At 36.9% G+C, this 18,033-nt stretch overlaps 1 protein-coding gene and 1 non-coding gene across 31 annotated transcripts in view; one reads left to right on the forward strand and one right to left on the reverse strand.

The window, feature by feature from the left end:
• PTPRD (protein tyrosine phosphatase receptor type D) overlaps positions 1-18,033 on the forward strand; it is a 2,165,650-nt gene that overhangs the window by 1,718,956 nt on the left and 428,661 nt on the right. The gene's annotated exons all lie outside the window — the stretch shown is intronic.
• LOC118972427 (U6 spliceosomal RNA) lies at positions 9,246-9,355 on the reverse strand. Its single transcript, XR_005061405.1, has one exon. It is a non-coding gene; the product is annotated as a U6 spliceosomal RNA (small nuclear RNA).

Genomic DNA, 18,033 nt, shown 5'->3' on the forward strand with positions numbered 1-18,033 from the left:
AATTTATATCAATGAAAGTTCTGTGACTAAAGTAGCTGTATTTATGTATGATTAGTAGATTTGTGGAGCACCAGTAGGAGCCAGTATTGTAGATTAAATATATATAGCTACCTGTAAACTTCAAGAGGGTGCAGACTATTGTATTAACTGCTGAATTGCAGCCCCCAGAAGCAAGACATAACATAGTGTAGGTACTTAGGTACTTAATAAACATCTGTTAAAGCATGAGCAAAAAAAGTTGCAACTTTTAGATGATTTGATAAACTAGTTTTAGAATGTAACATGAAGCTACTGTCTATTAGAGATGTTTCAGAATGGTTTGGTAGATTTAAACATCTTCCATTTCTAATGTTTCCTGTTAGTAAATATCAGAACTTCTTTGCTGCTGCGTGATACTTAGACCAGCAAACTCAGAATTGTTTGATTTTGCATCCTCTAAATAATCCCTATATAGAAAACTATTATCCAGAGGGAATGATGATAGGATGGCAGTTTGGTATGATTTAAGCTTCAAAAATTTTGAAAGTGATCATTATCTAGATATTTCTTAAGGACTTTTTATATTTATAGAGAACTGGACTTAATGATCCTAGGATTTACACTACATCATAAGGTTGCTCAGGTATTTTATTTAAAGGCTTAATGTATTAAAACTTGATAAAGAAATGCTAAAGAATAAAAAAAATGTGGTGCATAGATGAATAGCATCAGATACATAAATTATAATTGTCATATTAATGAAGCCAAAAAGAAGAGAATTCCATTATAGAGTAGGGAGTCTGGTAGTCCATGTAAGTCCAGCAGGAAATATTTTACACAAATTTAGTTTGAGAGTTCTGAGCCCAGTTGCCATCCTCTTGAAGAAAGATTTTGTTAAATTTATTTTCTGAGAGTCTGTACTGTTCCAGATACCAAAAAGGAATAAATGCAAATATGGGAAGTCATATTCTCCTCTCTCAAGGACCTTACAGTCTAACAGAGAGCAGAAGGTAAATACACAAATATCTTAAACACAAAGCACAGTGGGGTAAGTGACTCAGCTTTTGATCCGTGTAAGATCGGCAAGAGGGAAATGACATGCAATGGATAAGATGGAGCTTCACAAATGTGGTATGTGAGACAGTTCCACGGAGTCTGTAGGATAGTGGGACATTTGACAAACAAGATAGAATCCCATGGATTGGGAAGTGCCCTTCATGTGTGCTAATGCAAAAAGGACTCTTTGCAACATCATATATAGCTTACATGGACTTTTTCATAGTATCAAGATTCCTTTTAGGCTGTTTCACTACTTATGAGAACTGTGTTGGAACAGAATAAACAACTCAACATCAAGTAATCTATCTATTTGATAGCTCTGGAAGATGAAGTGAGGGTGAAAGAGTTTGGAATTCATGCCTAAATTAGGTTTTTGTATGACTACACATTACAGCAATTGTTAAGAGAGTTGGGAGTAAATCTCTTGGCCATAGCACAATCAAATTAGGATTTACCTTCATTTGCAACATGAATTTATTTATTTATTTTTTATTTTTTATTTTTTTTATTTTTATTTTTATTTTTTTTCCAATTGTTCTGTTTTATTTTTAAATCCATAAGCAAAATAGAAAAAGGAAACCCCCAGGGGTATTTACACCTCTTAAGCAGTAATAACAGGCATGCTGCAGTTACATTCCAGGTATCATCCATCGCTCACAGGACCCTTTCCAGAATCTTCCTTCTCTGCAGTGTTTTAAGATGCTTAGAAAGTGCTTTGTGGTAAATAACACGCAACATCCTGCAAGAGCTTGGTTCCCCCTGCCAGGACCACATCCAGACATGCCTGGTCCTCTGGGTCTCTGGACCTGACATCCACGTGCTCACAGAGGCACCAGAGACTCGAGCCACTCGGTGCTGCCTGAGAAGTACGTGAGATAAACTTCAGTTAACCCTTTGGCATTCCTGGGTGGGTCCTTTTTTTTTTTTTTTTTTTTTTTTTTGAGAGGGCATCTCTCATATTTATTGATCAAATGGTTGTTAACAGCAATAAAATTCAGTATAGGGGGGTCAACGCTCAATGTACAATCATTAGTCCATCTCAAGCCTAATTCTCGTCAGTCTCCAATCTTCTGAAGCATAACGAACAAGTTCTTACATGGTGAACGAATTCTTACATAGTGAATAAGTTCTTACATGGTGAACAGTACAAGGGCATTCATCACAGAGACTTTCGGTTTTGATCATGCAATATGACCTATAAACAATCAGGTCAAATATGAATATTCGTTTGATTTTTGTACTTGATGTATATGTTGATCCCACATTTCTCCTATTATTATTATTATTTTTATTTTTAATAAAATGCTGAAGTGGTAGGTAGATGCAAGATAAAGGTAGAAAACATAGTTTAGTGCTGTAAGAAGGCAAATGTAGATGATCAGATGATCAGGTGTGTGCCTATGGACTAAGTATTAATCCAGGCTAGACAAGGGCAGCAAGACATCCACGGATGCAGAAGATTTCTCTCAAAGCGGGGGGGTGAGGGACATGAATTTATTTTATAGTGTAATCAGATTTTGTGTGCTTTTAAGTCCCTTGAATATGGACCAATATTAAGGAATATGGCAGATTTTAGTTGATCTCAAATAGTTGGGAAGTAGAATGTTGCAGTTAATCTAACATTATGGTAGCCAGGAGATTACATAAATATCTTACAAAAGTTATTGAATTCCCTAAATTAGAATAAAAAAATTTAACATTTAAATATTCTGAACATTATTTGAATTGAAATTCTTATTTGATTATTCAGAGAGCTCTTTCAGGTTCTAGAGGTGTTCTAGTTTACCAATACAAGTAAATCTTGTTATTCCTTATTTTTTTAGGAAATAAATTATAATCATTTTGCTTTTCTGGTTATTTCAACTCTGGATTTATGAAACTTGAATTTCTCAACCAGAGATCAAGGCCTCTGTTTTTAGGATCCTAGATAAATCTATTATATGAATGTCACTCTTGTTTAAAGCCTTAAATTATCAAGCACATGATTATTTGATGTGATAAATTATGACTTTTAAATTAATACAGCCCAAATCAGGACCTATAGATATTTATGAAGGTTTTGAAAAATAAATATTCATTGGAGGGATTTAAATCTGTATTTCTATTTCATAGTCACAAGTACTTTGATGACTAATACATATTCCATGCTGTGCAATATTCACTTACTCTGATATATTGCTAAATGAGGACAACTGTAGGTTAGTGGGACCATTCTCTAATTTGATTGGCAGCCTGCTGAAGAACATTTGGTATTAATATTAAAGGTCAAATGTTCTTCTAACCTTCAATAGCCCTTATTATAGAATACTGTTCATTCTTATATACTTAAATACATTTGCAAAAGTTTAAAATATTGCTTTCCTACTTCTCCCCTTATTGATATGTTCATAAACCATCCATTGATTTATACTGTTTTTCACTAAGGCTACCAAGTGTATAGGTGATTCCAGAAGACCTAACATGATTTGTTTCTATCAGAAAACTAAAGGTGACCTGGTTGTTAGCATAGCCCATCATTTGGCACTTTATTTATTTATTTAGGTGTGTTTCCTTATCAATGTTAGAGGCTCTTTGCTACCTCATAGAACAATATAAGATAAAAAGTGCCATTTTTAAATGCAATTTGGTGAATACTTTCTGTACATTTTGAGTTTATTTTTTAAAATAACAGTGCCTTAAAGAGCTATATCTCTATCCTTTGGGATGGAGCTTTAGATATATAGCTTCTATATACAGTAGTGAACAGTAGTAGAGATTGCTCTAGATACTTTTACTTTTACTTTGGGATTTCATGGATTTCTCTATCAGGAAACACATTTTATATCAGTTTTCTAGCCCTAACATGTTTGGACTGCCCTAAAAGAACCTTATAATTTATTCTTACAAGGGCTCTGGTTAATATATTCTGAGATAGCAACAATATATTGATTGATATCATTCAGTTTCTACAACCTAAGTTTCTGCCAGTCAGTCTGGTGACACATTTATTGGTGTTTTATCTAGTGTGTGAAATTAATTCACTTTTATATGTTATTCACTGTAATACCTAAGTAGCCTATTTTATTTTATTAAAATAAACAAACACAGCACTACATAATAGTAATGTTTTCCCATTTTGGCTGTGCCAAAAAAAATTCTAGCAAAAACCTTTAAATGACTTGTGAAAATTTTTAAAGGTTCCATCCTTCAGGCTAAGTGGATGTTATGAATTGAAGGGATTTAGTATATGCTGAGAAGATAGGCAGCTTTGTCTTCAGGTTGAGCCAAAAATAATTCATCTGTAATACAAAAAAGGTTACCTTATGTTCCTTTGTACATTGCCAGTCACTTGCTACTTTTTCAAAGGCCTTTGGACTATTTGATTTTGTAATATATTTGTAAATATATATTTATATGGCACTTCTCCCAATTCCTGAACCATTGCATTGTTACTGCCTATTATCTAAAATAATTTATTCCTTCTTTTACTCTTTCTTGTTAAGTGCTGATGAGGCAGATCAGTGAAGTTACAATATCTTTGAAACCAAAAGATAACTCTATACTTTATTTCGTCTTTTAGGGGAAAATTATGTTGTTGCTTCTGTCAAATAATCTATAGACTGTAAATATCATTAGCGAGTCTACCATACTCATCTGGAATTCTTTCAGAGCAGTTTGAGACAGATAAGGTGATTTTCTATATATCTTCTTTCCAAGCAGAGTGCAACCTAATGGACAGCAGTATGTGAAATGGGCTTAAGTATTATTTTATTTCCATAATCTCTGATTCCTCTATTGCGTGCTTCCCCCGCCCCCTTTAATTAAACACACTGCAGTTCCATCTGCTATACACTGTAGATGATTCACATTTATTTGTGCAGAGATATTTTTCAAATGGGTTTGGGGAGCAGATGTTTTTGCATTTGTACCCGCCTTCCTTTTCCTGATGCCTTTCCACATGTACAGGGGAAAAAAATGCATCTCTGCCGTCCTTGGTGAGTTTTGCCTATCTCTTTGATTTGGGCTGCTGCGCTGTAATGCATGATAATGTGACAGCCGCAGTCAAGCGAGACGTTTCCTCGTTTCCTAGTATACAATATCAATATCCCAGATGTGCTGCTGGGATTTGAAGAACTTCTTCAGCTCTCTGTAATTCCCCCTAGGATCCTTGGGTGAAACACTGAATCCTCTCCCTCTCTGCTGGTCTTCTGTTTCAGGATGAATTTAGACAACTTATAGGTTTCTAACTGAACTCAGAAATACAAAGATGCACATGGTGTATTTTTAGCACAAGCCCTTTTAGTATGTATGTATGTGTGTGTGTTTGTATTCATTTATTTATTTATACTCAAAGATACAAATAAAACACCTGCATTATTTTAAATTACATGTGCAGACATTGTCAATCTTATGTGTCTTTCTAGAACATATCACCTAATAGAATATTTGGTGAACCTCTGCAGCCAAAATAGTATTCTGAACACAGGTGTAGCTTGATGTAGGGGCAATAGAAAACTTAGACCTAGTAATAGTTACCTACTGCTGTATAACAGTTCACTGCAAACTTAGCAGCTTAAAACAACACATCACATTGCTGCTGCCGGTCAGGAACCTGGGAGCAGCTTAGCTTGCTCTGGCTCAGGGTCTCTCAAGAAACTGTAGGTAGCATGTTAGGTGGGGGTGCCGGGAGAATCTGATTCCAATATGGCTTACTCACATATGTGCTGCCAGGAGTTCGTAGTTCCTTGTTGGCTCCAGGAACCCTCAGTTCTTCATTGCTTGGCTCTCCGAGGCTAGTGGCTTGTGTCACTGCTTTCCTCCGAAGTGACTGATCAGAGACAGAGACAAAGGTGGAAGCTGCCATTTCTTTTATAACCAAATGGTGGAAGTGATATGCCATCATTGTATTGCATGCTCTTGGAGCAATCCAGTTGTATTAAGGAGGATGCTACACAAAGTACATGACTAGCAGGAGGCAGGAATAATTGAGGGCCAACTTGGACCCTGGTATTCACAGACATGAATCATCTGTCTGCTGCTCAGCTACTGTGCGACCTTAGAAGTTATCAACTCCTTGCGTTTCAGTTTCCCCTTCTGCTGATAGCTGGGAATGTACAGATCTTAGATGATGGATACAAAAGCACTTTGCAAATACGAAATCATGTCTACATATGAGGGTTAGGTAAGGAACTGTATCTCTTCCCAGGAGGAATATAAAGAAAGGGAAAAAAAAGAATGAGAGAGTAAGAAATGGAGAGAAATGGAAAGAAGGAAGAGAAAAGGCGACAAGAAAGGACAGCATCTCCTCTGTTGTCAGGGACAAGAGGGTCTTTTATGCTGTTTTTACTCCTTTTTATCAATAGTTAACTTTTCACACAGAATGAGTGTTTCTATCCTCCAAATACATAATCTCATCTTTTTTTAGGATTAAACAAAGAAAAGCTGTTATGAGCTCCTCTTCTCAGCTAGGGCAGATTTGATTAAAATCAAATGATTTAAATCAGTTATCAAAAAGGCTAGATTTAAATCACCAGTGCCAGCACCCCCTCACTGCCTTCCTCACAACCAGAATTGAATGCTAACCGCTGTTATAAATGCTTCTGCCATCCATTAGGAAAGGGCAGCTAAGATAACCATTGGTATTTCTATAAACCACTGATCTTGGCATAGTATAAACGAGAATTTAGAAAGTGACTGTATTTATTATCACTTTTAACATGTGTGTTCTGGAACTCATTCCCCCATGCATGACTTACAAGTACATTTTGGTTTCTAATTTATGGAGATACCATCTTACTTTTAGAATCAAGGTAACAATACCTGTTCCCTCGGTACCATAGACAACTGGAGGCCATTTACCAAGTGGAATCATAAGGACTTCAAATTCATGGTTCCAAAGCTGAGTGTATTATCCTCTCAATCCACCCCCTATCATATACATGCTATATTTACAAAGTCATTTAATGAAGTCATTTTGACATTGCTTAAAAATGGGCTGTTTCAGCTTTCTTTTTCCACCTTGAAAAATGATTCCAATAATTTCACACATTCCCCAACCTTGCTCATTTCTTCCTTCATTACTTACTCAGTCTGTGACCTTCACTCTATTTCATATGTGCAGTGGGTCTTATTAAGGAAGGAATGAGGATCTGGCCATACTGTAGGCATTCCATGGTCTTAAAACACATTTTTTGCATTTTGATTTGACCTTTTTGAAATGTCTCCTGTGTCAAAAACCTAGGTCAAAAGATCTAAGTTAACCTGCCAGGTGTCCATCCATGAAAAGCAGCTTTTCCTCCCCAGGAGCCTGTTTAGCCAGTCCATCTTCAGTCATCCGGCACTCCTGCCTTCCCTCTCAGCTCTCAACTCAGACACTCCTGATGATGCTGACTCCATCATTTGTTTAAATCTGTATCTTTCTCTGCCTCCTACTGCTTGGTCTTTCTTTCTCACCTCTTTGCCATCTTAATAGATGTGTAATTGGCCTCTCTGAGGCTTCCAGCTTCTTCTCCCCTTAATTCATTCTTTCCGTAGCTGCCAGTTGCTTTCATAGAAGACTGACGTGCTCTTGCTGTTCCCCAGCTTGAAATGCCTGAATCACTCTTCATCATCTACAGCAATACTGCCCAGTGGAACTTCGGTGATGATGGAAATGTTCTATATTTGCAGTGCCCAAGATAGTAGCTGCGAACCACATGTGGCTACTGAGCACTTAAAATGTGACTAGTGAGACTGAAGCACTGAATTATTACTTTTATTTTAATAATTAAATTTAAATGCCCATATGTGGCCAGTGGCTACCATACGGGACCGTGGAGGTCTGCGGGATAAACTGTGACCATCCTGTTTTGCATCACTATTCTTTTTACCCTTTCCCCCACACACCAAACATATATACAAATTGTATGTTTTGTTGTACTAGCTTGCCACTTTTTAACCTTAATCTACACTAAAAAATGCGTTTTCTGTTTTGACAAGACAAGCTTAGACAGGCATATACACCCAACACAAATTTATTGAGCACCTACTGTATATAAAGCCCAGTCCATGTATCTATGAAGTAAACAGACAAGATTCTCTGCCCTCTTGGAGCTGTCTCTCTATTGGTGAGAAATAAAATGTACAATAAATAATGAGTGTAATGAAATAAATTGTAAAGTATGTTAGAAGGTGATGGAAAAAGGAAAGAGCAGGATGGAGGGAACCAAGACTGCTGGTGAGTGTGGGGAGCAGGTTGCAATATGAAGAGGGTGGTCAGGGTAGTCCTACTGGAGGACAGGCAGAGACTTGATGGGACGGGACTTCGCTAACAGATGTCTGGAAGGGCAAAGGCTTAGTCAGGAATGTACCTGGACTGTACAAGGATGGAAGAAGAGTAGCTAGGTTGCGGTGGTGGAGTGGAGAGGTTTGGTGCAGAGTAGGAACAGTAGAAATAGTGAGTGTCTTTTTTATAATGCTTGAACTTCACTCATGTGTCTGCCATTTTAGGCACTCTAGAAATTGATTGTACCTATTTTATCTATCACAGTTCCCTTGCTCCCCTCAAAAGTAATCACCATCTTGGTTCTTACAGTAACCTCATTCTTAATTTTGGTCATTGTTTTATTACCTATAGATGCATTCCTAAGTAACATGACTTTCCTCTTTTTGAGTTTTATATATGTGGAATGATACCTTATGAATTCCTTTTATGGCTTTTTTGTTCAACCTTAAAGATTTATTGATGTTTTTGTGTTTGTCTACAGTTTCTTCATTCTCACTCACTTGTGCATACTATCCATTGTGTGACTATCCCACAGTTTATGCATTCTGTTGATAGACATATATACTGTATTAAGTTTATGATATTTATGAACAGTGCTGCTTCTGAGTATTCTTATACACATTCTTGTGCACTTAAGCACCCATATCTCTGTGATATGCATCAAGGAGCTGATTTCTGCTCACCTCATTAAATAATGTCATGATTATCCAAGACGGCTTTTACAAGTGTGCATAAAATGAGTATTCCTATTGTCCTATATCCTTGCCAATACTTAATATTGTCATATTTAAATTTTTTTTTTGATTTGACCAATATTTGGTATGTCCTTGAGGTTTTTGCTTACACTTCTCCATTAATGGGGTAGACTATCTTTTCATATGTTTATTGGCCATTCAATTTCATCTTTTGTGAAGTGTCTGTTTCAGTCTTTTGTCCATTTTTCTATTTGGTTCATCATCATTTTTTCTTTATGGAACACTTCACGAATTTGCATGTCATCCTTGCGCAGGGGCCATGCTAATCTTCTCTGTGTTGTTGCAATTTTTTTAGTATATGTGCTGCCAAAGCGAGCACTTATCACCATTTATGAATAATTTGTACAAGTTCTTTATGTTGTCTGCATACTATTCTCCTTCAGCTATATGTAGCTTGCTATTTCACTCTTTGAATAGTGTCTTGGGATGAAGGATACTTTAAATTTTAATATAGTAGACTTTATCAGTCTTTTCCTTTATAGTTAGTTCTTTTTGTGTCTTGTTTAAGAGATCCTTCCCTACTCCCAGCTCCAAAGATATTCTATATTCTGGTCTCGAAGTCGCATAGTGTTAAGTTTCACATTTAAGTCTTTCATCCAGCTGCAACTGATTTTTGTGTATGGTGTGAGGAATGAGTGCAATTTCCTTTCTTTTTTTTCCCAGTATGTATTGCAATTCTGTTATTCCATTTATTTAGTAGTGCTTCTTATTATGAACCACTAAGTTTATTTCATAACTACATGGCAATTTAAATAATTGTTCTGGTGATATCTAACCACCTCTTAAATGCCACTGGAATTGCTTATGAGTAACAGAATCTCAACCGGAACTATCTAAAAAACAAACAAAAACAAAAAAGACTGGAGTACTTATATAGCTGACAGAAACTTCAGACAAGAATAAGCCTTAAGAATACATTGGGATTCTATTGGCATGGCACATCCGATTCACATATACTTCTCTGCAAAGCAGGCTAATGAGTATATTGCTAGTAATAGTTGCTGAGTTTTACATATCACATAGCTAGCTACTGTAGGGAGTCTATTTCTGTGTATGTCCCACATTTTCACTGTCACATTTTGGGTCAAGTGACCACTTCTGTGCCAATCAGCTATGGAAGTTTCTGCTGCAAAATATGGCTGATGGAGAGAAGAGAGCAATTTCTGGTCCAGATACTGGTGAACAGTTCATTAGGTGAGGCATCAAGTATGTCCTTGTTTCTGTGTATTTTTACCCATGTGACCTCCGATTGAGATTCTGCTCCTAAAATAACATCTTTGTTGCAGCTTTTCTATCCATTCTTAAGGTAGTCAGTTGACTTCCTATCCTAAGGAGGCCTCTGAAAGCTTGCTCACAGTGATTGAAATGACTCAGTTCCATGTCTGTTTCAGCTGTAAATTACTATGCATACATAGTTAGGGTCATTTTTATGAAAAAATAATGCGACATTGATAAAGTCCAATAAATCGTCAATATATACACATCAGAATATGTGAGGCATTTCACATTTGATTAGAATTCTCATAAACTTCCAAAGTTGTACTGTATATTACATCAATTCCTCAGTAAGTAATTGTTCACTAAATAAATTCTGTTCTTCAAACGTGGGTTTAATATGTTTAAAGCAATATACAGTTTGACTCAGGCTATTTTTCCCACTATTTTAAATTTCATTTTGCATTCATAAACAATTATAGATAATTTGAATGATAGGAAATGTCATCAGTATTTGTATTTTTCCTGACCTTCCTCTATCATAACATTTCCTTTATTAATTTTTAAGTATTTTTATGTGAAGTTCAAGAATATTATCTTATATGAAGTAAAAGGTATGTGACTATTTTTTCCATTATACAATAGTTACTCATAACCTTTTTTTGCTTGTTAATTTAATTGTCCTAAATGGATTTTGAATGGAGAACAACAGATGTGATCAAGCACAGACTGTTTTCAATACATCCTGTTATTAAGAAAAAAAAATTCTGCTTTATTTTGGCATAATGAAATATCTTCATGACAGACAGTAACTGAATTGCATCTATTTACTTCTCAAAGTTAATCAAAATGCAACTTTTATAGGGAATGATGTCTTTTAGAGAAGGTTAAAAATATTTAAAAAGAAAAAGGTGATAGCTAGGAAGCAAAATGTTTCCTTTCTATAGGGTGAACTTAAAACCAAAATCATCAGCCATTTGGTTAGGAAATGATGGGGTTTGAGGCACTTGTGCTGGCTTCCTTGGGGAGTCGTCACGTTCATAAAAGGAAAAATTGGTAGAACTACTTGCAGAAACCGAGGCAAAGATGTCTTTCTTTCCTCATGAGTATCTTGTGCTCTTCTGCAGTCCTCCCATATCCAGTCCTCCCCTCCTTGCCATGCCACGCCCCTCTTCTATCCTCTGTACTCTACTCCTCTTTCATTTTTCTGCTCTTTACCAACTTCGGCTTTAGGTATTTTGCATACCATTCTAGGAGGATCAAGAGATTTCCAGATGGATCTAGGCTTTATTTAGCATCATTTTACCAGTATGCATTACAGTGTAGACCCCTCTTCTAGATATTAGTAGACTGAAAAATGCACAAATTACACAAATTATGCATGTCGCCTAGAGAAATGTGAAAGCTAGGTGTTCTAAGATGAAAAGGGGAGCATGGTATCACCATCTTTAATAAATAGAGAAATGCAGGATGTTTAGGGAGTTAGAACCTATTTCTAATATTAAACAAGCAGTGTTTAATCAAAGCAGCTTTAACTGCATATTGCTGTTGCTCAAGTAGAGAACCAGGACTAAGCTGGGTGAAGCCAGAAGTTGGTTGTTCTCAAATGGCAGTGTTAATTGTTAGACCAATTCCAATCCAGCAGCATGAATGTCTAGCTTCCTAAGGTAACTATGGTGAAGAGTGCAGCAGCTACAGGAATGTGTTAAGTTCTGGGCTGTTTAAAATGTTTTCTCACCATGCCTTATATCCCCTCAGCAGAAACTGTGGTATCACAGTTGAAATATATATTTTGTTAGGTTAATATACTTAAAATAGATGTTGGGTTCAGACACTGTGGATGATTTTCTGGTTCCTAATAAAAACACATCCACGTTTTTTCTGGAATCCAGGTACAGAATTCCAAACTTTTTGATTTTGTCTGGAACAAATTTCAGAAGTAGATAGTGCCTAACACCTGCAAAAATAGAAATGGCTGCAGTATTGAACAAACTTCAATAACTGTTTTAGGTGAATTTAGAGGAGATTTTTTTGAAAATTCCCAAGCTGACTATTTAATAAAACTCAACTTATACTTAAAACAGGAACTACTGCAATTGTCTCTGCATCCTTCATTTATGAATTTGCCATGATAATGCTAAAATCTCTTACATAGTATATATATATATATATGTTTCATATTCTGTGTTAGTTTCTAAGTTGCCACAAGCATACACATGCATATAAGGTATACACAAACACACACACACACATGCTCACAACAAATTAAGAGGCTTCTCAGACTCTTTCCTGTCTGGTATTTGTTATCCATCTGTAGCAATTAGAAATGACTCTGTTTTACAATCTAATGTGCACATGTTACTCAGGAGAAAGATTTGATAGCCTTTGTTTCCTTTCCAGAAGCCATAGAAACCATATTTTTTAAAGCCCTGTAATCCATTACAGGAGATTTTATATATTTTTTTGCTTTTACTAGTTTCAGTTTGTATTGTCCCCATATTGACCATAACCTCAACTAACCTCATTTGAAGCTTTACTTTAACTCACTGAACTTGAAGGGCTTATGGATAATTTAATCAAAGCCCAGCATGACCACCTCTGTTTCTCCTTTATAGTCTTATACTGGTTCAGTGTGGTTTTATTTTATGCCCCTCCATTTATGAAGCCAGTTGACAATCATTCTGTGATGTGGCCTTGAGTGAGGGAGTTGGAGCTGATGGGCACAGCCCACTGATGAAGTACTTAAATATGGAGGCAAAGAAGTTGGCAGGAAGCAATGGTAAGTTGATTCAGAATAGTTCTTTTTCTTGCAAGTGTGAATTCAAACTGTAGGTCATCAGAAGGGTATTCAGGATTCTTATTGTGGTTTGGACAGAACCATGAATTTACTGAAAAGGTTGTTGTTTGCCTCCATTTGTAGCTAATAGTGTGTAATATAAGGCAGTGATCCTGACCAGATTAAAACCCTCCTGTGATTCCTTTTGCACTAATCACAACTACGGTACAGTCAGCACAGAAACTCTGTCATCTTTGTTAGCTCTGCCAGATTTGAATGTGGCAAGATTTCTCTTTCATCAGTTGGACTTTTATTCTGTTATTCATCACCATTTCCTCATTTCAGTCTCTTTGAGATATGTACTCCCCTGAACCAAATTTCTTTTCTTGGGCATTTATATGTCTGTACACCCAGCCTGTATTTTTGGTGGGCTGTGGGAGGCCTCGTCATTTCTATTGAACAGCTTCATAAGGAGCCCAGCTGTTAGCTGTCAAGGGTTTTCTATTTTATTAGTCTCAGAAGGCAGGACTGGCAGGGTGCAGCCTGTTGGTACAAGATCCCAGCTGTTGCAGTGGTGCTCTTAGAGTCCCTGATCATTTGAAACTTGAAGAAAAATTTGACCTTATCATAGCAGTTGTTTCTGTTTGTTCATTTGTTTTTGAGGGGCTTGTAGTGCAAGATAAAGAGATGGGGATGATAACTAGAAAACACGGAGGCAGTGTGGAGGAAAATCTAAGTCTGTTTTGCTTTTCAGACTTTTTAGAAGTCACATTTTTGGTATGGAGAGTTTAAGATATTTGGATGAGATGTTAACCAATGTTCATGTAGGTAATTTATCCTGGCATCCCTTTACTTGGTAAAAGGGCCAAGCAGTTTTGGCAAAATGTCTTCACATTTTAAAAACAGGGAGATAAGAAAGCTAATTCTCAGAGGCACACTCTGAAAAGTTTTTCACTCATGAAGAGTTTTGATGTTATTTTCTTAAAGGAAAAATGCAATAAAACCATATTCTGCTTTAAAGGGACTTTGCTTCTTTATACAGTCTTGCCTTTCAGGTTCTCTGGGGTTCCTCTATGCCAAGATCCTTGGGGATAGTTTAATAAGCTGAACAACGTATTGAATAATAGAATCAACTACCTTAAGCAATGACACTATCTGCTTTTACTTTGTTGTGAAACATTGACCGACAAGAACACAAATAATAGCACACATCTGTATTTAAGGAACTTATCTAGAATGGGGAGCCTTGAGAGAAATACTTGGTTGGGACTGAGTCATTACCCAGTTAAAAATAACCTTTCCAGGTCATGTCATTTTGTTTGCCACAGTGAAATCAGTTTATTTCAGCAGAATGAAACCATTATTAGCTTGGCAGAGTCCACTTGACAGAATTTTATGGAGCACAACACCGTTTGGCTGGGAAATTCAATAAATACCATAATGGGAGAGGAGTTAAACTCCAAGGGCTGAAGGGGCACAGAGTGGGAACTTGTCGCTAATTCATTGTGTTATAGCTCCAATAAGAAAGCATTAGGATAGATGATGAATTGTCATTAGAGGTCAGGCACACAGACCTTTTGTGAATTACCAAGGCAGTAAGATGTATGAATAAAGTAAAAACCTTAAGGTATGTTAGGATCTATAGTATTGATGGCATCACATAAATACTGAAGTGTCTTGATTCTCAAGTTTCTTATTTTTATTTTTTGGAGAGTAATATGTCTTCTTTACCTACTCTCCTGCACTGTTTGAGAATTTCTAGAGGAATAAAGTGTAGGTGAAAAGCCTATGACAATATAATCCAGTCATCAGACCCGTACTGCAATATTAAAATGGAACTGAGCCGTTTGTCATCTTAACAGTGTGAGAAACCAGACCAGTGGCCACTCTCAAGCAACGGTGGACTTCACCTTGAGGCAGTGTGCTCGAATGGCTTTGGTGTGGTGAGACTAAATTCCTGCCTCTGCCACTGTGCCATCTTAGGCAAATTTTATAACTCTAGCAAGACTTAACTTCATAATCTGTAAAATAAGGCTCTATCATAGTATTTACCTCATACAGTAGTTACTTGGAAATACTGAAAAAGTGCAAATAAGGTTTTAGCACAGAACCTAGCACATAGCCCACAAACAGTACCCACTTAGTATTTCTCAGCTGGATCTTAGTGGAAATACCAGCAGCCTTAAGATATCCAGGACAGTACTGACACTAGGAAAAGCCTTTAACTTGGTAGGAAATAAATAACTTAATAAACATTATGCTCTACTTGTGACATGCTATATTCACTTCTGAATGCCAGTGTTCAAATGTACTTATTTTCACACAATTACAGTCATTTTATAGATACATTTTATGTTCTGTTTTTTAAAATTGATGCCTTTATGAACATTCCATTTATTGTCATGTTCATTTATGTTATTTTTATTAGTCGTGTTACTATTTTGGTCTGGCTGATATGCTGTGATCTGCTTAATCTTTGGGTAGGGGTTGAATTTAAGATTGAAATTGAGTCTCTAGGGATTGATGAGATTCAGTTGGATAGAGAAAAATACACAGAGGTTAGAGAGGAAACCTGTTTTGAAGTAAAATGTCACTGTTTACTATTTGGAGATTATTTTCTGAGTAGTTAGACTGCTGAATTTCATATGAAGAGGAAATATTATTTCTGTTTTGATTAATCCTCATCTCAGCACTGGAGAGGCTGATGATTCTCTTCATATTTATCCTTGAAAAGAGTGTACTGTGCATGTTTTAGCCATTTTGTTTAAAAAATTGAGAAGGTTGGCTGAAGGCAGCACACTTATAAGATAATTTGCTGTAACGTCTCATGGACTGACCATCGAGCTGACCCACTTGCTGGGCCTGTCAGGCTTACAGAGTGAAGCAGAAGGAAGTTTTTCCTTGTCAGGAATTGTTAGAACATTACAGATAGGGCACACACTTAAACTCCTTGGGAAAAGGGTGCTCGGTCTGATATGTAAGTATAGTTTGCATCATTTGCTCAACAACCTGACCTTCCCACATCCCCTGCACAGTCTGATTAAAATTCAGAGAGCTCTGGAATTCATTTAATTAAAGCACTGCCCTGGAGTCCATTATTGCAAAATATTAGCATAGTGCTCTGTGTGACCTTTAAAAGTTTAGAAATAAGCAGCAAAATACCGAGATTGACTATTTATTCCTCCATTTTTGTGCTTCATATACTACTTTTTCTTACTTTCCTATACTAATTAGTTTTACTCTCACTTTGCTGTCCATTTATGGTAAATATTTTGACATATCTTTTCCTCAGCTAGGGTGCAGATACTCTGACCATGTCTCTCTTCTTTCACTTAATACTTTTATCTCCTGAGAGTATTTTCCTTGGAACTGAGAATTTAACTCATGTGAATTAAAACAGACACCATACTGTGGAAACAGACAGCCTCTAAACCTTCTGGAAGAATCACCAAAGTCAGTTAAGAGGCAGCTCATTGACCCCCAAGATTCTTTAGATAAATAATGCTCCTCTTGACAGCTGATTGCCAGCTGCTGGTGATATCTTTTACTCTGTGTTCGTTCCTTCAGTCTGAAGGTGTACCAATGTAGGGCTCTGGGCTGCTCCTGAGCTGCAGAATCTTCAAGGACCTTAAAAAATGATCGAGGAAATCAGAGCTAACCATCTCCCACCCTCCAATTGAATTCTGCTAGTAATTACAGTTAAACCGAAGAAGAAGATTGCTCTAGCACGTAATGGCTCCCATGGGCATTTTTCACTGGAGCAGGTTAATTTATGCTTACCACGTCTGACCACATCTAATCAATACCAAGTATGTGGTGTGCAGGAGCGCACATTGCCGAGGCTGCCAGCAAACACACCTCAGCGATCGATATGCATCCCACCACTTCTGAGTTTGTGTTTGGCACGATCTTCATCCTTCTCTGGCATGTATAAACAGGGCTTTTAGGATGCTCTCCTTGTTGCCATTTACTTATTTCAGGCTTTTGGGGAATAGAGTATTTCTTGGCCTTAAAAATTGCACAGTCTTATTATTCATCTTCACTTAAGGTGGATCATTAGGCCTTGCCCAAGATTCTCTTATTTCTTTCTGGGGATCGACTCCAACTGAGAGCCTGGGATTCCCACCTGACTGGGGTTACTTCAGGTACTTGATGTAAAAAACAAAACCACCGTGCATCAGCAGAAACTGACATGGGTGTTTTATCTTGGGACACCTCCAGGACCTTCCCTCAATGTTGCAAAAATTAATCTCATCGACTTGGGAGCAGGGTGTTACCTAGTTTCAAATCACCTCTGCAGGCTCCTGACTGGAGTATAAACTGGGATCTAGCAACGATGTTTTACTTCTTTGCTATCCTCTGCTGTGCCTAGTACGGTGTGGAGCTCAGGATTGGTGCTTAAGGCATATTTTTACATGTTTGTGCCTCCCCTCAAGGGAAAAGGATCAAATTTTAAACAGTCCCTAAACTAACAGATGCAGTGTTCCTGAGTCTAATCTTGGGTGGTGGAATAATTGTCTAGAATTTTTACTGAATACCAAGTATTATACTGTGTAATTTTACGTCAATAATTATGATCTATCTGGTGAATTTAGAGTGGTTTTATTTCCACTTAATTTTGGATGGTGCTATTTTTAGTTTTCCCCCCAGAAGAAAGATATTTACAGATATCCCAGAACTGGAACACCAGAAGCTTATGACTTTGAATAGTCAGCACCTTAGCTTCTCCTCACTAGGCTTTTGATGTTACATTGTGAAGTCAGATTTAAAGAATGCCAGAGTTAATAGTAATTATTCAATTCACCTGGTTACCAGAGCTAACCAATAATGGAACAAAATAATGAAAATCTTTGTGAGATAAATGGATCTCTTGTGGGCCATACCTACTGTCCAAAAAGTATTCCTAAGACCACGCACCCCCCTACCCCGAAAAAAAGTCATCAACATAATGTGTGAGCAAATATGTCTCCTCAGGCCCTGCTGACTGCAGCATGCACAAAACCCCT

The sequence above is a fragment of the Manis javanica genome, chromosome 2, assembly GCF_040802235.1.
Source record: "Manis javanica isolate MJ-LG chromosome 2, MJ_LKY, whole genome shotgun sequence".
Taxonomy (NCBI): Eukaryota; Metazoa; Chordata; class Mammalia; order Pholidota; family Manidae; genus Manis; species Manis javanica.